Raw genomic sequence first — 23161 nt, 5'->3', positions numbered from 1 at the left:
TTAGATAACAACCCCAAGAACAATAACTACAGAAAACTGGTGGGATTGTGCTTGCATTCCTCATCCTATCACTAAAATGAGGCTGGCTCAGAGTGCAATTTGTTTTGACCTTATTGCTCAATTTATGATGGCTAGATTGGACAGGGGATTCCTGAGTGGAGCCAATCATTAATGCACGTGGAACTTTGCTAACCTAAAAGCTGATGGTTTAAGTCTACCCAGATATACCTCAATAAATAAATGATAGATAGATGATAGATAGATAGATAGATAGATGGATGGATAGATAGATAGATAGATGATAGATAGATAGATGGATAGATGATAGATAGATAGATAGATAGATAGATAGATAGATAGATAGATAGATAGATGATAGATGATAGATAGATGGATGGATGGATGGATGGATGGATGGATGGATGGATGGATAGATAGATAGATAAATAAAGACTCAGGCCACCTGCTTCCACAATCCAGCCATTGAGAACCACATGGAACGTAGATCTATTCCGATACATAAGGACACAGTGAGTCTGAACTTATGGGGAAAACAACTGACTTATTTATTTGTTTGTTTGTTCATTTATAAATGTGTACATCCTACTTCTCAGGCTCTGCACTAGTTTCTAGACACTAGAGGAAGAAAGCAAGGCAGGGTGGCTACAATGAACCAGGATTTAGAAATCCACCAGTTCACATCAAGTTGAGTGTAATTTATGCTGATTCTATGTGTTTTACAGAAGAATTGTGCACCACAGGCTTCATGGCTGTGACCTTTTACAAGCAGTTTTTGTTTGTTTATGTTTCTGAAAGCACTTCTGGTTGAGTTTAATCCAACAACCTTTCTGTTGATAGTCAAGAATATAACTGTTTATGCTACCCAAGAAGTGCCCTATTGTCTATCACCCATTTTCCCTGAACTGTTCCTCTATCCCCAAAATGTCATTTCCATCGACTTGACATTGACTCATAGCAACCCTCTAGAAGCCGGAGTCGAACTGCTCCCGTGGGTTCCTGAGACTGTAACTCTGTATTGGAATAGACAGCCCCACCCTTGTCCCATTATTGTATCTTCATTCTCCTTCCACCATAGTCTTCTGTGCTTGCTGTATGCTTTGGGGCTTGCACTTTTTGACCAAATGCCTGCCCTTCTCCCATTTTTTTGGTAACAAACTCCTATCTGTCTGCAAAATGAATGGCTCTTCCTCTACAGCCATGTTATTCTGCAGATTCGTGTTCTTGCATCGGCTACCATGGGTCTGGCCATTATATCAAGGATAATATCCTTTACTTAAAGTCAACTGAGTGTAGACGTTAAGCACATCTACCAAACAACTTCATTGAATCACCTAGTGCTTGGTTTAATCCTAGACAAGCAGACCCATAGGATTGACCATCACACTACCATTTGTCAGACACAGTGCTTTTATCCCAGGGCTAGTCAAAAAGCACTGCTACAGAGCCACAGAAACCTTTATTAAACAACACTATTAAGATGTGAGGCTCTTGCTTCTCAATATGGCCTCCGTCTAGTTCTATACATTTCCGAAGGCAGCGCTTCCACACCTACCAGTTACTTGGGAAATTCTGGGCTCACTGATTACATAACATCAAAATGACAGTTTGGCATCCTTGAGGGACTCAAATCCCCAATACCCTTCCAGTTCGGGGAACAAAAAAGTCTGAAGGTCAAGAATAGGGTTCTAGGGAGGATAAGGTAAAATTTCTGAATGAAATTCTTATAGAAAATCCCTGCTACTCTGGATGAATGAACAGAATTGCTGTGATGGGGGGAAAACATTCCTTAGCACACTTTCCTGATCATTTTCTCACCAGTGAAGTTTTTATTTGTCTTGAGACCAATTTATAACAAGCTCTTTTGAATGTCTGTGTCATTCGAAAAAATCTATCCTGGTTAGCCTTTTGGAATTCCAAAACACCATTATATTAACCTTCTGACCTGACAGCTCCACCTTAAATGTCACTGGCCCAGCAAATCCCCCTGAAAGTACTGTTTTTCTTGGACAATTTTTGAAGGCACTCTATTGCAACTAAAGGATCCTTGAAGTGGGTCACGAATTGAACTGCTAATGCAAGCCAGCAGTTCAAAATCACCAGCAGCTCCTCAGGAGAAAGATGAGATTTGATCCTCCCACGAAATGTTACAGATGGAGAAACCCACAGATGCAGTTTGATATTCCCCTGTGGTCACTATAAGTCGACAGTGAGTTTGCTTTGGTTTTAAGGAGATTAATTGTATAGGGAAGCGATGAGTCAGAAGCGACTCAATGCCAGGGGGTTTGGGTTTGGTAAGGAGACTAAGACAGATGTATTCCTAAAACAACTCGTCCACAGTCATCCCCTTATCACAGAGCTGTGTTTAACTATGTATTGGGAATAAACCAGTGCATGGATGAGCTAGAACGTTGGTAGCAATATTTTTTGAGTTATCCTCCTATGTACTCCTCATACAAACTGCACTTGGTAGCCATTATCTTTACTGCACAATAAGAAAAATGTGATCCTGGGCTCTAAAATATTATGAAGCTAGACTAAGTTGGGTGGAACTAGTGATTCCATGGTAGGGTTCTTGCTTTTTATACGGAAGGCCTGTGTTTGACGGTCAGATGACACACTTCCTGCACAACCATCAGTTGTCTGTCAGTGGACGCGTGTGCATTGCTGATGACAAGCATGTGCAGGGCAGCTACCAGACTAAGAAGAAAGGCCTGGCCATTTAGTTCCAGAAGTGTCATTGGAAACTCTGTGGATCACCAAGGTTAGATCTGCATATAACCATGGGGATGGTGAAGGACCAGAGGGCCAAGGGAGCATGGGCTTTCCACCACGGGGTGGAAGTTACTTGTCAGGAGCTGAGAACAAGAAAACTAAGGAGTAAATACAGGATTTAAAGCCTTGACTGCTGGGTTCCTGTTCTGCATATATTTTCTATAGGAAGTTCAACTTTCCCTCACCACATTCTTGGTCTCTTCTGCGAGACCTAAGAGACCCATCAGCAGGCACGATGCAGAAGGAATTCAAGTTAGAGGCAGCACAGCTATTTGTTCATCTTTCTCAAGGTACATTACAAAGCCCCACGTTGATTACTCGGGGCTTCTCTATTGTTTTCTACATATCCAAGCCCAGGACTATAGAGGAAGCCGGGAGAACAGCCAGTAGTCTCTAGCCTCAATTTGTCTGCAGAGTTCGTTGATACTGTTCAGTACAAACATCACATACTTCTATAGATGAAATCAAAGTTTCTTCTGTGATTGGGACTCTAGAAAAGAAGAATGTATATAGTAAAGGAAAGAAGTGATTTTTAAAGATACTTTAAAAAAACCCATAAACATACAGGTGTTTTTATCCTCTAACAGAGCAAGTATTTTTGTGGGGGGGGGCTCCCTATTTTTTGTTCCCCATTTTTTGTCTTGCTCTGCAGCAACTTAGGAATTGGGAAATAGTTTTTGTGATTTCCTTTGTGTAATTTTTATAGTAATTGACTGTAACAAGAAGCTAATCTGTACCAGAAACTCTGGCTACACACGCCCACTGTCTGGGGAGGGTTTCACATTGATCGCAGCATAGGTTTTGGGTCAGGAGTGTATGTTTTGCCTCTAAGACATCTCAGTGCATGGTGAGATAAGATGCTTTCTTGACAGGCAGCCAAACATGCCAAGTACACAATTCATCTTCCTAAGAGAGAAAGAAATCATCCCATTAATTATCTCTTCCCTATTTCTGTAATGCAGACAGAAGGCGCTTGTTGGTTTTTTTTTGTCATCAGAGTTTATTTATCATATACCGAAAAAGTGTCTCCATTGCTTGCTTACATTTCCTGAGACAGTTCTCTGAAATTGTTGCTGGTTCATACAATGGGAATATTCTTATTTTTATTAAAATTGGGTAAAGTAAGCTAGCTCGCAAACTGCAAAACACATAGAGACACACTGATACAGACACCATTCTAACACAAGTACATACACCAAGGAAAGGACCCTTGCCTCCAGGATGGTATCATCTGACAAGAACATGATGCCTTATACACATTGTTTTTCAGGTTCTCCCAATAGCAACTAGAGTGAGCCGTCATAGCGAGGTTAACCTTCTCTGACAGTCCCGTACAAAAAGACAACTCCACATCATGCTTCTTCAATCATTTCAGTAACCTCCTTTCCCCTTGTGAAGTTTCCCCTGGATGGTATAAATGGGTTGTGCTCAACTACTAACCTACAGACTGTCTGCTCAAACCCACCCAGCAGCCATGTAGAAGACAGGACTGGGAATCTGCTTCCAGAAACATTACAGCCACGAGAACCCCATGGAGCCCTTTGACTCTGTAACACAAGGCATCACCTGGGCTTGACCACTCTAAGTCAATAACATGTTTGGATTTGAGCTGGTGTTACTGCTCAACCACAGGTGCATCTCTCTCTCTCTCTCTCTCTCTCTCTCTCTCTCACACACACACACACACACACACACACACACACACACACACACACACTTTCCCTTTGCTTTTCCGGGTATTTGTCGCTTTCATGACATGGTAAGCTTCTTATAGATGAGGGTCAGAATCTCATTATGTCATGGTCATGTGACCTGTCTGCTCACTGTGTATAAGGAAATTATAAGCACAATTCCTAATCATTTCACCCAGGCAAAATACATTGCCCTGTTTTCCTAAAGAGTTAAATTAGGAACAAAAGAAACACTAAAAGGAAAAAGCTAGTTGATAGGCCATGATTCCAGGGCCAAGTATTTTACCACATGGAAATAAAAGTGAAGTAACTGCCCAGATTAGCCCTGACCTTACTTCAGGGAAGTTACCAGACTACTATTTATTGGAAACATAAAAGCCCAAGGATGTCAGCAAGATGAAGGCGCCAAATGTCCCCAAAAGAAAGCTGCACTTCAATGAAGTTCTACAACTTAGGAAAGAACTGAGCATTTCTGGGCCAAGATCCTTGGCAATTAAAATCCAGTTGTGACATCAAGCCAAAAGACAATGAAGCTATTTCCCCCCTTGAAAATACAGCTAGGAAAGGGGTTTTAAAAAGTGATGAGAATTGGGTGTACAGTATCTTGCACACAAATAGTCGTGTTGGTTTAGTTGAACAACACTGTGAATATAATTAATGCTATGTGATTATATACTAAAATGGCAAGTTTTAATATAAACATTCCCTGGGTGGTGCAAATGGTTAAAAGTTCCGTTATTAATGGAACAGTTGGCAGTTCGAATCCACCCAGTGGCTCCTAAAGAAAAGGCTAGACATCAACTTCTGAAAAATCACAGCCATTGAAAAGCCTCTGGAGCAGCATTACCCTGACAAACATGGGGTTGCTAGAAATCTATTCCAACGTATCATATCCCTCTACAATACAGTAGCATAGCACCTCCTTCTGTGTGCAATAGTTTCCGCGTTTGACTGTATTTTTACAGTCACAGTGTCAATCCATCTTGTCAATGATGTTCCTCTTTTTTTCTGACCCTCTACTTCAGCAGACATGATGTTTTCCTTAGTAACTGGTCCCTCGTGATGACCTGGTCAAAGTACCTGACACGAAGTCTGACCATCTTCTTTTGTAAGGAGAATTCTGGCTGTACTTCTTCCTACACAGATTGGTTCCTTCTTGTGGAAGTCCATGGTGATTTCAATATTCTTCACTCACACCGTAATTCAAATGCATCAAATCATCTCTGTTCCTCCTGATTCATTGCCCAGTTTTTGTATCCATAAGAAGTAGTGCAGCCATCGCTGCCTTGGATCAGACTCAACCTGAGTCCTTAGTTCTGCAAAGTGATTGTATAGAATTTTTTTGCAACAGATGTACTCAATGCACTGTGTTGTTTGATTTCTTGACTCCTGTTTACATTACCAATAATTGTGGATGCAAGCAAAATAACACTCTTAACTTCGGTAGTTTATCTTGTTATCATGAAATTTCTTATTAGTCCATTGTGAGAAGTTTTATTTGCTGCTGAGGTGTAAAATACAGGAAGCCTATAGTCTTTGGTCTTCATCGGTAAATGCGCCAAGTCCTCTCCACTTTGAGCCGACAAGATTTTGCCATCTGTCCATCACAGGCTATTGTTGAGTCTTCCTCTGACAGTGATGTACATTCCTCATCATCTCGTCCAGCTTCTGGGACTATTTGCTCAGCATACATATTGAATATGTGTGATTAAAGGAGTTCAAACTACACAGTATCCTCCTTTATGTTTAAACCAACAGACTCTTGGTCCATGTAAAGATTCTCAATAAGCACTATTAAATATTCTGGAATTCCTATCCATCTACAAAGTTATCCATTATGATTCAGACAGTCCAATGTCTTTGCATAGTCAGTAAAACCCAGGTAAATATCTTTCTGGTATTCTCTGTTTTAAACCAAGATTCACTTAACATTAGCAATATGTAAGTATAACCAAGACTATTTGTAAATGTTAAAAGCATCTCTGAGAACTGATGCATGAACCAAGAGAAATATCATATTTTCTATTGTTAGGTGCATTGAGTCATTTATGACTCGTAGTGGACCCATTTACAACATCACAAAGCACAGCCATCCTCACAATTGTAGCCATTGTGTCCTCCATGTGGTTGAGGGGCTCCCTCGTTGTCACTGCCCCTCTACTTTACCAAGCATGATAATTTTTCCAGGGAATGGTCTCTCTTGATCACACTAACACAACGTAATTTGTTGTTGCTTAGTACCTACAAGCTGATTCTGAAATCTGATTCATATTTTCCTATTCTGGGTGGGTTTGAAGCTGAGCCCTTAACCATTGCTTCACCAGGACTCCTTAGAATTTAATTTGGACTGGGACAAGTGAGGCCTATTTAACAAGATCTTGTGACTGAGAAAAACCTGCATCATCCAATACTTAGAAATGGAATCTCTCAGAAGGTCCCTAATTGTAATGGCAATTAACCTTTGCCACTGCTATAAAGACTTCCCTTCCTGTTCAGCTCTTCTGTGACCTAGATAACATTTGCCAGCCATGTTGGGAAACAGGTAAAATGGTGACAACCACATGTGTACATTGACTTTGTGAATGTGTTAGAGGTGGTTAGGCAAGGCAATTGGTTTTTCTAGTTAAAAATCCTTGATATCGAAATGAAATTGGGACGAGATTAATTATGCAAATAATCATTAAATAAACTTGTCAGATTGTGTGCAGCCATGTAAATAACAGGATGTACCAGTATTCACTATTTTATACACAGAAATTTGTTCTTCCTGTATTAACAATCCTCTCGTACATAACAAATTAGCCACATGTGTCATGCGCTAAGACATCAGCAGAGCGCATGTGAGTGGAGAAAATAAGACAGGACCTTTTAAACATACAGGTGTCCATGAGTAGTGGAAATAGTTAAGCTCTCAGCTCCCAACTGACCGATTAGTGATTCAAACTCCCCCAGAGTGTCTCAAAAGAAAGTCCTGATAATCTGTTTCTATGAAGTCATAACCATTAGAAATCCTGTGAAGCACAGCTCTACTCCGCTGTCCACTAGATTGCCAAGAATCTGAACACATTCCAAGTTGACTGTTTTGTTACTATGGCTGTAATGGAGCCTGCAGCTGAGTGTTCTCCCTGGGCCCAGGACCAACACTAATGAATGGCTATATAATATCACCTGCTGACTCCCCACGCCAGTTGATAGAGATCAAGCCATGGGAGATCTTAGCATCAAGAGCAACTGTGAAGGATAAGGTGCCAAGAAACTGATTTTGGAAAGGGAGCTAGAAGAACATTCCAGCCCCACTACCCTTGCTCTGATTACAAAATGAAAGGGAAGTGGGATAAGATCTTTGTTGTGTGTGCTTTCTAGAGTCAATTCCAATTCAAGTGACCCCCCTATGAAACAGAAACCACCCCCTAAGTTTTTTAAGACGGTAATCTTTATGGGAGCAGAATGCTACCACTTTCCCATGGAGTCACTGGCAGTTTTGAACCACCAACCTTTTGGATATCAGCCAAATGTTTAACCATTACACCACCAGGACTCATTAGAATAAGGACTAGATGGAGATTGGAGCAGTGTGATTGGAGGAACTTTCCTACCAACTGATGTTATTGGCTCTCCATGTCAGTATTACCGGTTTTCTTATGCTTTCTAGTAATCTCGAAGAGAGTCTCATTCTCCAGAAGTCTCTGAGTTTTGCATCTCTCATTCTGCTCTCTCACAACTGTCTCCGGGATTCAGAAAAAAACAAGAAGTGTTTGGATTGATTTCCTTGAACACTAAGTTGAGAAGAAAATTTGCCTCCATAAGCAAGAGATCAGAATAACCATGGTGGCTTGCAATGCAATGAATTATTTAATATAGCTCCAATTGCCATAGCCCTTGTTATTCCACCAAAATAGACTGCCTTTTCCTGATGGGTCTTGGTAAAAGGTGAAGGAAGATGCTGATTGGATTACATAATTCAGCTCTGAATAATTGTTAACAAGCTGAATTGTGATTGCCATCTTGCTTTATATAATATCAACTATCTCAGATGCAGGAAGAGGGGATTTTACAGTCAGAAAAAGAGAAGATCCAGTAATGTAGTGTATGCTTGGGAGCCCAAAAGCCCTGTGTATTGAACTTCCTTGATATAGGATATAGCTTTGACTTGAGGAGTGATAGAGGTACAACAACAATAGAAGTAGGGGCCACAGCATGAGACAGAGGAGTGGACATTCCCACCCACAGAGCAAGTATAACTGAATACTTTGTGGCAGAACACTGGTTTGTAGAGCAGGTTGCCTCTGGACTCTTAATTGGGGGAGCTGGGTTTGCTGATACCAGAGCTGTTGCTGAACAACTGCAGAAGTGTTATGCCATGTGGGCATTTATTGGCAGCCCATGGGGGGCATTGAAAAGAGCTTTGTGACAATACCTGACCAGCGTAGAGGCCAGGACAAGAGGCTGAGGGCCAGGAAGAGGCCTGCACATGGACATGGCAGAGAAGAAATTGTCCTGACTGAACAACTGTATCCTGAACATGTCTTCCTGAATTGTAACTCCTCCAATAATGCTCATAATCATGACCACAATGAGGGAATTTCAATGAACTCTCTAACCCAGCAGAAAAATAGAGTGTGAAGAAATAGAGCGCTGAGGGAGAAACAGTTGGTGTCAGGGTAAGGTTAAGAACGGTGAAGGTAAAGGCATGTCTGATTGTGCTGACAATCAGTGGAGGGAGTCAAGTAAGTCAGATGTAGCTCCATGCCATTTTTATACAAAGCTGTTCTTAACACCCTTGGGAGATTGCCAAGCATCAGGTATGGTTCTGAATCTCAAATATTTATAATTCCAGATAAAATTGCCACTTCGTTTACCCTACAGATGCCTCCTGTACTCATTGTTTATACAATGCTCTCTGACTCTGGGTAATGTTTAAACCCTATGGTTTGCTTTTTCTTCCTAGAGCATGTTAGTGGTGGGAGTTTGTCAGTTCACAGTAGATACATGTTAATTTTTAAAAAATTTAATATGGATACATATTTAATGATATCAGAAAGGTCTTTCTCCCATCCCCAATTAAATCTATATTGATATGAGTCATATACACTATACACCCTGATAAGAAATCTAATCATTAAAATGTATTTTGTAGTTCTTACCACTATTATTGCTACTACTATTATCTCTCTATTTTCTCTGCTACAAATACTCAGAGAATAAGCTATAAAAGCAGGAAAAACTTCACATTTTAGATTACAAATGTTAAGTGGTAAATTTAAATGTATACTTTTCAAACACACTCCACCTTTCAACTTCACTGCACCCTGCTCTTGCTGTGTGCCATTAAGCCAATGATGATTCATATAAACCAGATCAGAGAGTAAAAATGCCCCTACAGACTTCTAAGTTGTTATCTATGTGGAGCAGATCAATAGACCTTTCTTGAGTGAAGCCTCTAGAGAATTCTAGCAGCCATTCTTTTGATTTGAAGCTGAGGGCTTAGCCATTGTGAGGCTTCTAATTGCAACTCGAAAGACTAGGTATTAATATACAGATATGAAATCAAGACTCAGAGAAGCTAAGTAACAATAAAATTTACACACTGTGAATTGCACAGTTAAAATACACAGGCAGGTTTAGTGATTTCAAAATATGCGTTTCTCCCTCACACATAGCGAGTACCCATTCTGTTTTGTTGGTTGTTTGTCTTTTCACCTATTGTCTTATAAAAATACCAGGACTCCTTTGTCAGATATAACAATCTTTGTATATAAAACTGTTGCTATCAAGTTTATTCCAATTCAAAAAAAAAAAGTTTATTCCAATTCATGGCAACCCCATGGTTTTCAGAGGAGAAGTGTGTTCCATAGGCCTTTTGATGTCTAACTTGTTGGAAGTATATAGCCTAGACTTTCATCAAAGGACCTCTGGGTGGACTCAACCCTCAGAAGTTTTGGTTAGCGGAAAAGAATGTTGACCAATTGCACAAATGTTTTAGTTATCCCTGATGATAGAGACATTAGAAGTGATAAATAAGGTATAAGAATGGGAAGCAGAGAATACATAAGCAAAATCTCAAGATTGGACAGTCAGCATGGCCATAAACAAGTGTGTTTGGAATCAAATAGAAGTCCCATTAACAATTGCATAACAAAGCAAGGAGCAGACTTAGATCAAGAGCCCCTCCCCCTCCCATTTTTCCTAGGTTGATTGGCATGCCCAGTGTATTAAATAGTCAGTATCAAAACCAAGTATCTTAACTTCGCTTATAGAGCCCTCCATCCCCTAATCTTGTAGGTCTGGGTGATCAGCTGTATGGATTCTGAGCAGAACCTATTGTTCAATATTCAGTGTAATATGTGAGTTACTAATTGGAGAGTTAAAGCTAACTTTCTCCCCAAGTGTACATAGAAAAAGGCAGAAAAAAATCACTTTTAGTAATAAGGACAGGCTTTCAGAAGTATCATTCACCTTAAAAATGCACTTAGGAATTATTAATATGCTCTCAGCATTCTGATGTTCTCGGCTTCCTGAAGCAAAGATGTACAGGAGTGTTGTGGTGGCTTTGATCACTGGTAATCAAAGAGGACGTAGCATAGCGTCCAGGAAGAAGTGGCTGCCATTGAGCAGAATCTGTGCCATTCAGTAGAAGAACCTGATATAGTACCTCCCTGCTTCCCTAATTCCAGATCCAATGTGGATCAGAAGACTGTCGTTGGACCCCAGGAAGCCTGTGGTTTTATTTCTCCTGGCTGCATTTCTTCTTTCCTGTCCATCACAGGTGGCTGTGTCAAGAAATATGAAAAGAATCATTATGTGTTGGTTGCTCTCAGCTGCTTCTTGCTTGCATATTCACAACAGGGAAAAGAGGAATTGTCTCAGCCAGGTGTTCCAGTGTTCTGGATTCGTATGTGTGCAAGTGGGTTAGTAGTGAGCTACAGTCTCGGACAAGACTCTGTGTTTTACAGGTTAATGGCTCATTTTTAGAAGATTTTGGCACTGGTGCAATGGGATAAGCTCACCTTATTTTGAAATGTGGATTAAAATCAGATAGATTCATTTGTTGTGGGTAACTGGTCCTTACACAACTCCACCACCACTTGTCTGAGAGTTGGTGGTTCAGTGGTGACTTGTGTTGCTGTGCTGTTACTGGAACCTATGCCACTGATAGTTCAAATACCAGCTGGATCACCCACAGAAGACAAGCTGCAGTAAAAAGTTCAGACTCAGATAGACAAGCTCATTCCTTTTCATTCCCCACTGCCACTGAGTCATAGCAATACCCTATAGGGTTTCTGAAGCTGTAAATCTTTATGGGAATAAACAGTCTCTTCTCGCTCAAGAGAAGCAGCTCATGGATTTAAAACACGGATCTTATGATCTTTTTCTCTTGTGCTACCCCCAAAATTGTCTAAAAGTTAACCAGAAAACATGTGTAAATCACAGAATAATATCCAAGACTCTAACTCATTACATGTGGATGTGTCATCCAGAGGAACCCAGTGCAGAAGAGGGATGTTGTATTTGGTAACGTGGTATTCAGTAAGGTAAGGGGGACGCTATGTAAGTGATGTAACAGCCACAACCATGGGCTTAAACACCCCAAGGATCATGCAGATGCCACTGGACAGGGTAACATTTTGTTCTAATGTACTTGAATTCACCATTAGTTGGAGCTAAACTTTACCTAGTTATACCTCAGATAAAAGCCCTAGTGATTTGTTTCAATAAAGATCACAGCCCAAACCAAAAACCCTATCTAACAGCCCTACTCTGCAATGTCTAGAATCATGTGCGTTGGCTTTAACTCAATGGCAATGGCTTGATGGTTTTTTGCTTTGGCATTGTGCTCAATGAACCTTTATATTGGACCAGTTTACAAAAACAATCACACTCTTAAAACTAAATAACATAATTGAAATAATGCTGTAAAATTCTGACAAGACCATACTCAAGCCTAGAAGAGAAAGAAAATAAGTAAATAAACCTCAACATTTCTTTTTTTTTTAATTTTTTAATCATTTTATTAGGGGCTCATACAACTCTTATCACAATCCATACATACATCAATTGTGTAAAGCGCATTTGTATATTCATTGCCCTCATCATTCTCAAAACATTTCCTCTCCACTTAAAACCCCGGCATTAGGTCCTCATTTTCCTCCTCCCTCCCCGCTACCCCTCCCTCATGAGCCCTTGGTAATTTATAAATTGTTATTTTGTCATATCTTGCCCTGTCCGATGTCTCCCTTCACCCACTTTTCTGTTGTCCGTCCCCCAGGGAGGAGGTCACATATAGTTCCTTGTAATCGGTTCCCTCTTTCCCACCCTCTCTCCCTCTACCCTCCCAGTATTGCCACTCACACCACTGGTCCTTTAGGGATCATCCGCCCTGGATTCCCTGGATTTTCAGTTCCTATCTGTACCAGTGTACCTCCTCTGGTCTAGCCAGACTTGCAATGTCGAATAAGAGTCATGGTAGTGGGAGCGGGGAGGAAACATTTAGGAACTAGAGGAAAGTTGTATTTTTCATCGTTGTTACATCGCACCCTGACTGGCTCATCTCCTCCCCGAAACCCCTCTGCAAGGGGATCTCCAGTGGCCTACTAATGGGCTTTGGGTCTCCACTCCGCACTCCCCCCATCATTCACTATGGTAAAATTTTTTGTTCTGATGATGCCTTATACATGATCCCTTCAACACCTCGCGATTGCACAGGCTGGTGTGCTTCTTCCATGTGGGCTTTGTTGCATCAGAGCTTGATGGCTGCTTGATTACCTTCAAGCCTTTAAGACCCCAGACGCTATACTTTTTGATAGCTGGGCACCATCAGCTTTCTTCGCCACATTTGCTTATGCACCCATTTGTCTTCAGTGATCATAGAGTTAATAAATGTCTGTCATGTTTTTATGGTGCTAACGAGGACTCAGAGAAGTATATTACTGAAAAAATTGATAGTTCTGACTTTATCTCCTGTTGTTTAAGATGAAAGAGGAGTTAGTCTGTTTTTAAACAAAAGGAGGGGAAATGTCAATTGAAAATGCAAAATTAAATTACGGGCAGTAAGTCGTCAGGTAGTTTCTCTACAAATGACAGAAAATGCTGTTGCCTCCAGTTTCTGTGCGTGCTTCCCCCTCTTCCTCAACCGACAAGATTTTTTGTGTGTCTGCTCCTCTGTTTCCTTGACCTCTTCTGGGGTCTACCCCACTTTTCTTTGTTGTTGGTCCACATAGGAAACCAGATAACAATAAAAATTTCCCTTCCTTACAAAGGAAATTTGGGAGATAATCCTATGTTTAAGAGGAGGACACATCTCACTCAGAAGGATGACTTTGCTCATTGGCTAAGACGTTGTTTCAGTGGCATGGCCCAGGTTGTTTCTGGGACTCTTTTCCTCCAGGGTCCATGCAAACACTGAGGGAGTATTATTTCCTTACTACACGAATACATTGAAGAAGGTTACCATCAAATATTGCAATTCTAGGAGCTCTTTTGTCTACTTACTGCAGTTATGGCATTCTGATTTATTATCCATTTGTTTCATAGTTTAACACTGAGAGGGCAATTTTATTTCCTTTATGTCTTATTTCTTGGATGATTTCTTACAATATTCTACATAAAAATGGCATGAAGTACCACTTCTGAATAGTTTATTAGGATGTAGCAATGCAAATTCCCTATAAGCAACCTATGAAAAATTTATTTTTAATCTGAGTTGGGTATAAAATTGTATTTTTTTTCTTTTTGATTCTTTATACAGCAGTATCTTGATAAGTAAGAAGAAATGTGTGTAAAAAGCACCAAAATTTCCTTTCAACATTAAAAAGGACAACATTTTAAATTGCTTCTTCAGTTGTTCGCCTTCAGTGAACAATTCTTTGGTTTTTATTTGTGTGTACTCTCCCCTATTGCCAAGTCTCCAACCTGTGTAGTGCAATGATTCACTAAAATCAATAATGCCCTACTTCAGCGCTCTCAAGGAGTTGCACTTGAACTTTCTTTCATAATCACGTTTCATTAAAATTACTGTGTAGAGCCTTACGCATCTTGAACAAGCATTTGTGTTTTCTGGTGTAGTAAAAACATGTCTGTCTATCATCTGTCGATCTGTAAATGTGTTTGTATGCTCATGTGTGTGAAAAGAGGTGATAAGAGAACAAACGAAGGTCACCACGCTTGATTGTGGGTTTATTATCTAAACCCACAGTATTTTGTTCAAACACTGATTAATCCACTTAACAAATCACACAGTGATGTCACTATTTGCATTTTGTTTGGATTTTTACATTGTTTTTATCCAACCTTGGAGGTCAGGAGAGACAGAGAGACAGAAATTCAGTAAATGTTTGAGCACCAAATCAGCCCATTCTTGTGCCTTGATTAATATTGTAAGACAGAATTCTCCTAATGGTACAATGACCTTGCAAAATTGCAAACTAATATTTCAAAAGCAAAGCATGCAGGACCCTTATCTCCACTCGCAGCCTCCCACAGTGTTAATGGTAGCCATTGGGATTTTCCTTGAACTTATATTTTTCTTTAAATAGTTCATGTAGAAAAATTAGCAAAGCGTGAAGAATGTTTGCAAATCCTATAGTAAATACTCATATATCCTTCCTCTAAATTCACAACTAGATAATTTATAAATTATTATTATATCTTATATTACACTGCCTGGCATCTCCCTTCACCTACCCTTATGATGCCCATCCCCCAGAGAGGAGGTTATATGTAGCTCCCTGTGATCAATTCCCCCTTTCTACACCCCCCTTCCCAATTATCAAGGGTGCATGGGGGAGGGGGGCAGAGGAAGGGAGGGGGAGGGCGGGGAAGGAAAATGATTCCGGGAACCCAAGAGGAAAGCGAATTTTGGGAATGATGAGGGCAACAAATGTATAGATGTGTTTTACACAATTGATCTATGTATTGTGATGAATTTTATGAGCGCCAATAAATTGATTTTTTTTAAAAATTCACAACTAGATAATATTTCTATATTTACTCTACGGGTTTCTGCTGATATGTATATGTATACATATATCCTTTAGAGTTACAGAAATTCCTAAGTTCTTCTGAATAAATATGTAACAACAACAACAGCAAACTTAGAACAGTTTTGAAAAGAAGACCAATTGTGGATAGTTGGTCATCCAGACTATAATGTAAAATCTCTGTAGTTAAAATAATACAGTTCTAGAGTATGAGTAGACACATACCATGAAACAAATGATAAAATCCAGATACAGGCTCAAATACACTGCAGGGCAGTAGGCTTCTCTGTCTAGGGCGTCTGGCCTTTCTGACCTGCCAACATGGTGTGCTAGGCCACCGTCTTGAAAAGAGATCGGACAGTCTACTATACAAGTATGACTATGCAAACTAGGTAACTGTGGTCAGTTTTTTCATTCTGCTAGGCTTAAAAAAAGAGTAATGTCATAGTTGTCAGGGTACTGTGCTTCGTGTCACCGGGAAGAAGAGTAGATCCTTTGGACCATGGTTCCTCATGCTGAGAACCTCCTGGACCCATGTGTCAGAGAGATCTGTAAGGTTCATAGGCAAGTCCACACAAAATAATATACTGTAGTACAAGATGGCAAGAACTAGACCAGAGCAAGACAGCTGCTTTGTGCCATGACCAGTGGCAGCTGGAATCGTCTAATTAATCTAGGAAGCAAGAGGGATAAGCACTTTTGAGCAATACATCTGAAGAAAGATCCTTGAAGCAGTAGGAGCTGAAGGCGATCTTCGTTGGAAGTCTTCCCTATTGATGAACTGTCTTCTGACTCCTGAATTTCTCCTGTTACTTACAAGTTGATCCTGTGCTTACCTGTGCTGTAGGGTACAGAGTTGGTTCTATCTCATAGTCACAGTACATGCTACAGAGAAAAACACTGCCCATTTTTGTACATCCTCAGAATTGTTGCTGTTTTTGAACCCATTGTTGCCGCCACGGTGGCAATCGATCTCACTGAAGGCCTTCCTCTGTTCACTTACTGGCTACTTTTTCTTGGGACAAGGTCCTTTTTCAGGTCCTGGTCACATACTTGCCTGAAGTATGTGAGGCAAATCCCACCATCCTCACTTCTAAAGTGTATGCTGGCTGTATTTTTTACCTAGACAAATGTGTTCCTTCTTCTGGCAATCTATAAGTATATTTAAAATGTGTTCTCAATACCATAACTGAAATACATCAATACCTTTCAAGTCTTCCTTATTCATCATCCAGTTTTTGCATGCATGTGAAATAACGAACATGCAATGGCTTGGGTCAGGTTCATTGCAACCACAAAGTAACATCTTTGCTATTTAATATTTAATGAAATCTTGCACAGCAGATGTATCCACCACAGTACATCATTTCATTTCTTGGTGGCTGCTTCCATCAGTGTTTATTGTGGATCCAAGTAAAATAAAATCCTGGGCAACTTGAATCTGTTTTCTCTCTAAAATGATTGTCTGTGAGTCCAGATATGAGAATTTTTTTCTTTGTGTTGAAGTGTAATCCATAATGAAAGCTGGATTCTTTGGTCTTCAGTAAATGTTTCAAGTCCTCTTCACTTTGAGTAATCAAGGTTCTGTCATCTGCATATCAGAGTTTGTTAGAGTCTTCTTCTAATCCTGATGCCACGTTCTACGTATGGTCCAGCTTCTTAGATTATTTGTTTGGGTTATAGAGAGTGAATAAGTGTAGTGAAAATATGCAAGCCCTTATGCACACCTTTCGTGATTTTTTAACTATGAAATATCCCTCTTGAACCGTTACAATGACTACTTTTTGGACTACATACAGATTCCATATGAGCATGTCCAAAGATTTTGGAATTCACGTTCTTCCATGTTATCCATTATTTGTGCGGCCCATGCAGTCGGCGGCCCTTGCATAGACAATAACACACAAGTACACACATCATCTTTTTGGTATTCACTGCTTTCAGTAAAGATCCAAGTTATGTCAGCAATTATATCCTTCCCTCCATGTTCTCCTCTGAATCTTGATTGAATTTCTGGCAGTTCCCTATCAAAGCGCTGCTGCAACATATTTTAAATTATTTTTAGCAAAAGTTTACCTCTATGTGATATTAGTAATATTGTTCAATGATATCCACATTTGGGTGGTGAACTTTCTTTAAAATATGAATGTGTTCTAGCCTATTGGACAGGTAATGGTCATCCAATTACCTTGGCATTGACAAGTGAGGACTTGGAGTGCTGCATATGTCTATTGAAGCATTTACATTGTATTCATCACGTTCTGGTGCCCTGCTTTTCTTTTTCTTTTTTTATCAATTTATTGGGGCTCATACAATTTATCACAATGTATAGATCAATTGTGTAAAGCACATCTATACATTTGTTGCCCTCATTATTCCCAAATTTCGCTTTCCTCTTGGGTTCCCGGAATCAGCTCATTTTCCTTTTTTCCCCTCTCCCTCCCTTCCCACTCCCCTCTCCCCCATGCACCCTTGATAATTTATAAATTATTATTGTATCTTATATTACACTGCCCGGTGTCTCCCTTCACCCACCCCTCTGCTGCCCGTCCCCCAGAGAGGAGGTTATATGTAGCTCCCTGTGATCAATTCCCCATTTCTACACCCCCTTTCCCTCCTGGTATGGCCACTGTCACCCCTGGTCCTGAGAGGTTCATCTGTCCTAGATTCCCTGCGTTTCCAATTCCCATCTGTACCGCTGTGCATCATCTGGTCTAACCAGGTCTGCAAGGCAGAATTGGGGTCCTGGTAATTGGGGGGAGGAAGCGTTTAAGAACTAGAGGAAGGTTGTGGGTTTCGTTATTGCTATACTGAACCCTAAGTGACTCATCTCCCCACTAACCTTCTGCAAGGTATGTCCAGTTGTCTAGAGATGGGCATTGGGTCTCCATCACGTGCCGCCCTCATTGACGAGGATATGATTCCCCCCCACCCCGCCTTTTGTGTTTGAAGCCTGGTCCCTTTGACCCTTCATGATCACACATGTTGGTGTGCTGCTTCCATGTGGGCTTTGTTGCTTCAGGGCTAGATGGCCGCTTGTTTACTTTCAAGCCTTTAAGTCTTGATCGCTGGGGTGCCCTGCTTTTCACTGGTGCTTCAGTGCATCTTGGGTTCTTTCAACACTATTAGTTCTTGATCACATGCTACCACAATGACTCTGTGTCTTCATTTCTTCTTCTTCTGAAGCTTCATGCATTAGTTAATATTTCCCCCCTTATAATCCTTCACTATTTCAATAAAAGGCTTAAATATTTTCTTCATCTCTTTCAAACAGAGAAATGCTCAGCACTTCCCTTCTCTTTGATTTCCTAAATCCTTGTCACTTGGTCTTCTCAAGCTGCCCTTTAAGGTTTTCTTTTCCACTCTTTGATCACTTTTCCATTCATTTTTGAACCTTCGTGTTCTAGAGGAAGCTTCATAATCTCTCTGACATTGTTTCAGTCTTTTCCTTCCTTCTTATCTTAATGACCTTGAGCTATCTTCATGTAGGATGTTCTTGATGTCATCCCAACTCCTCTGGTTTGATCATTAGTAGTCAAGGTGTCAAATCTCTTCTTGAAAGAGTGTAAGTTCAGGCAGGATATACTCAAGGTCATATTTTGACTCTCATAGAGTGCCTAATTGATGGGCTGTTCCACAGTAGGGATGCTCTCTTGTTTGGCTTGTGATATTGAACTTTTCCATTGCTTCTTCCCCAGATGTATTATATTTGATTCCTATGTATTTAGTATAGTAAAGATATCAATTGTGTTCTTAGGGGAAACAGTATTTGCAGTGAATGAGTTGTTGATTTTGAAAAATCTTCTAATGTGATCTCTGCAGTTGTTTCTATCAGCAAGGTCATATTTTTTTCAAATATGATCCTTTCTCTTTGTTTCTAACTTTCAAATTCAAAGTACCAGTAATTACTGATGCATCTTTATTGTCAGTTTGATCCATTTCAGTCTGCCTGATTCCACTTTAGTGGTGGGAGGTGAATTTGAAGAACAGGTGTACTGACGGCTCTTCTGTTTAGGTAGATGAGTAGGGTCCTATCACTAGCAGTGTTGTGCTTCACGGTAGATCTTGAAATGGCATTTTAGAGGATGAATGTTAAGTACTCTTTTCTGATTTATTAATCCTGACATAATAAAGCATATGATTGCCTATTTTAGAAGGGCCAATACCAGTCCATTTCAGCTCACTAAAGCCTAGCATGTCAGTCATTGTGTGTTCCATTTATTTTTTATGACAACTTTTCTATGTTTATACTTCATACATTCTACATTGTTAATGGATATTTGCAGCTGTTTCTTTTCGTTTTGAGTTGTGTCAAATGATCAAATGAAGATTCCAAAATTTTTTGTCTCTATCCACATCATTCAAGTTGGCTTGAAGAAAGCAAGTCTTCTCCAGCCATACATTGAGTACCTTCCAACCTGAGAGGCTCATTATCTGGCACTCTATGAGACAGTGTTCCCCTGCTATAGATAAGCTTTTCTGTGGCTAATATTCCAGAAGTGGGCTACCCGTTCCTTCTTCCTATCTATTCTCAGTCTGTAAACGCCACTGACAGCTATCCATCATGGGTGACCTTGCTGGTATTTGAAATAACTGTGGCTTCACTTCCAGCATTGCAGCAAAGCACAAGCTACACAGTGTGACAGACTGAAAGATGAGTGGTGGAATCCTGAATTATAACCTGTTATTTCCTTGATAAACACTGTAATCATGAGTATGGTCTACTGCAGCAAATTATAAAAGTCAACAGAGAAGTATCAAGTGCTCTGCTGGTCAGTAGGCAGGGTCTGCTGGTCCGAAGGGGTAGAAAGGCTGAATAGTGGATGAATGTCAGACCTAGGTCTCATAGAAATCAACTGTATGTCAGAGAGCTTCCCATTCCAAGGACCAAAGTTAGAAGAAGTATGAAACCACTAGATTACAGTATGAAAATCCAGAAGCAAAATATGGTGACATCTCAAAGCAATAAGGAAAATTGGTACTTTGGTGTAAATGGTGTGGTAGAAATAATATAACTCTTTGAAGAAATGTAAACTTGGATTCATTCCATCCGTTCAACATGCTTCCTAAAAGATGCATGGTTAATAGGTGGAATGAGTGGATTTCTGTTTGACCTATGCATAAGAAAGCTCAGGTTAAAAATTGAAAACAGATACACTTGACTGTATACACATTTTTTAAAAATAATATAGCTTTATTAGAATGTATATAATTATATTCTCAGTACAAAGGCATTATAATGATAATTACTGCGTATAAATCACTGGAATAAAGTACAGAACTCTATTGAGCTTCACCTATAAATTCATTTGGGGCTAGCTTTCCAAAAATCATAGCAGAGCTAGAGAGAATCCGTGCCACAGTTCCAAAGTAGTTGCCCTTAAACTGAACCCTTAATCATTTTGGTTTGAGTAAAGTCCACAGTGTGGGAAAAGTCTATATGGCAGCCACAAGCGCTCATACTAAGAAAGGTATTGCGAAAAGAACCAAAGTGCAACCGTCTATGGAACTCCAGTTGTTGTAGGCACTCAGCACACGCTGTGATTAAAATGTCACAAATAGACTAGATGCAGATGACACAAGGTGGTATCAAAAGGCAAGCATGATTTAGCACCTATAAAGCAATTGTTTGCCACAGAATGCCTAGCGAGACCATCAATATCAGGAAGGCCAGGTGTTCAGACCCATGCTTTTCGTATGCTGGACAGTGTAATATAAGGTACAATAATAATTTATAAATTATTAAGGGTGCATGGGGGACTGTATACACATTTTTAAAGTACCGTTGGCAAAATAATACAATTTGTCCACAACATCATGTGTAGCCGGGTGGATCAGTCCATGACTTTTCTGTTGAATGGTCATCATAGGAGCTCTGGATATCCTGACAGAGCCAGACTCCTTTCTTTGAGGGTGGCAGTAGATGTGTGTTGTGTGTCTCGCTGATTTATATTGTCATCCTGATTCCAAGAAATGAGACTTTGTACTTGAAGAATCTGCTCACTGAATCTCCAATCCACATGTTCAAGAATCTTCTAAGTATGTCTAACAGTTCTCACTCTTCCTCTCCCTTAATGTTTAATTTTGCATTTAATTCATTTCTAATTAAAAAAAAACATGGTATTCTGTACTAAAGATATTCAGTGTAAATTTGGAAGCAGAAAAAGGCTAAGAACATTTTATTCCTTTCCCACCGCCACCCCCTCCCCCTTGCTTTTAACAACAGAAATAAATTAAATTCAATCATGTTTGCATGATTGACTCTATTTTCATTTAGGGAAATCTTGTATCTCAGGATTTTGCAGACTTAGGTAAACTCCTTGTTAGAGTTTTCCTAACTCGTTTATTTTTATTTGAGGGCATATGGCAAGATTCTTTCCTTGACAGAATACCATGAAATTAATTTTAACATATTGCTGTAAATGAGGCCCTTGTACCACCTCCATGATTAAATATTCATTCACAAACGCCCCCCGGAGCTTTCAGAAGGGCTCTGTTTCCTTCCCACAGCAGTGGCCTTGGGAGTGATGACAGTCCCTTGCTTGGCGAGAGGTAAGCGCAAGGAAATACATGAGGAACCAAGAATTTGTCAGATGAAACAACAGCAATCAATTTTCCAGCGCTCGACCTGTGGAAACATGTAAAATCCCTAATAAGATTTGAGGCTCAGAAAGTAACTGGTGGAGAAGTTAAAATATGAGAGTTTAATAAAAACCATCGTGTTTCAACAAATCATTCAGCCAGCGAGCTCTGTAAGCTTTTAGACATAAAATGAATTCATCAAGGTGGCTTTTGTATCCTTCTAGAAAGGTGAGGCATTTTAGTAGGACTATAAGCGGTTAAAATTTAATGAATATTTTTATTAATATCACTTTTAAAATAATGCTAGAATTTCAAAACTAAAAATATGGCAAACGTTTAACCTTTTAAGCATTTTAAATATATATATATATATATATATACACTTGGGGTCTATCACATCTATTAGCACTGAATCTACAAAATTTGCCTTGTCATTCTTCCTACAGTTCAGCTTCTCAGATTTTCTCAGCATAGCAGATGATTTAAAAATACCCGTTGATGATGGTTCGCTCTATAATACTGACACACACACTTTTATTTACAATGTGCACCATTAGATAAATGTGGCCCTCTCTGATTACTGAGAAGTGCCTTGACAGAGAGGTGTGGCCAACGGCTTCTGCATAATTGGACCCTGAAATCTCCCTAGAGCACAGTGGCCTCTGCACACATGGGGGATTGAGGAGCTGGAATCGACTTGATGACAATTGGGGGACTGCTGTTTTACTGTGGCAAGAAATGGATCAAGGCAGCAATAAAGCATATATCTATGTTTCCATGGACTTTTTGAAGTCCCCTTGTATTAGCCCATCAAATAGTAATAGAAAAATCTGATTCACGTAATAAAAATACAGTTTCTGATTTGAAGCCATAGCAAAGGACAAACCTTAAACACCCAGGACCTCACCTTCCTACTTTGAGGAAAGCAACTTTTTAAAAGATCAAGATGTTTCTGAAGGACAAGAAAAGTCATTGAAAGGTAGTTTGGGGGAAGCTCGGGCTCCCAGAGAGGACCCTGTCAAATGGCTGAGGCAGGTTCAGGGCTGGAGTAGTTAGGCTCCTGGGAAGGGAACCCTGAGCAGCAAGATCCTTGAAGGAAGCAGTTTCTACCCCTTCATC

At 40.0% G+C, this 23161-nt stretch overlaps 1 protein-coding gene across 6 annotated transcripts in view; it reads left to right on the top strand.

Moving 5' to 3' along the window:
* GRIK1 (glutamate ionotropic receptor kainate type subunit 1) overlaps positions 1-23161 on the top strand; it is a 590068-nt gene that overhangs the window by 282694 nt on the left and 284213 nt on the right. The window lies entirely within an intron of this gene.

The sequence above is a fragment of the Echinops telfairi genome, unplaced genomic scaffold (genome assembly GCF_000313985.2).
Source record: "Echinops telfairi isolate 266 unplaced genomic scaffold, ASM31398v2 ScPeMD7_7469;HRSCAF=8507_0, whole genome shotgun sequence".
Classification (NCBI taxonomy): domain Eukaryota; kingdom Metazoa; phylum Chordata; class Mammalia; order Afrosoricida; family Tenrecidae; genus Echinops; species Echinops telfairi.
The sequence above is the reverse complement of the archived record's forward strand: the minus strand, read 5'-3'. Positions and strand labels throughout refer to the sequence as shown.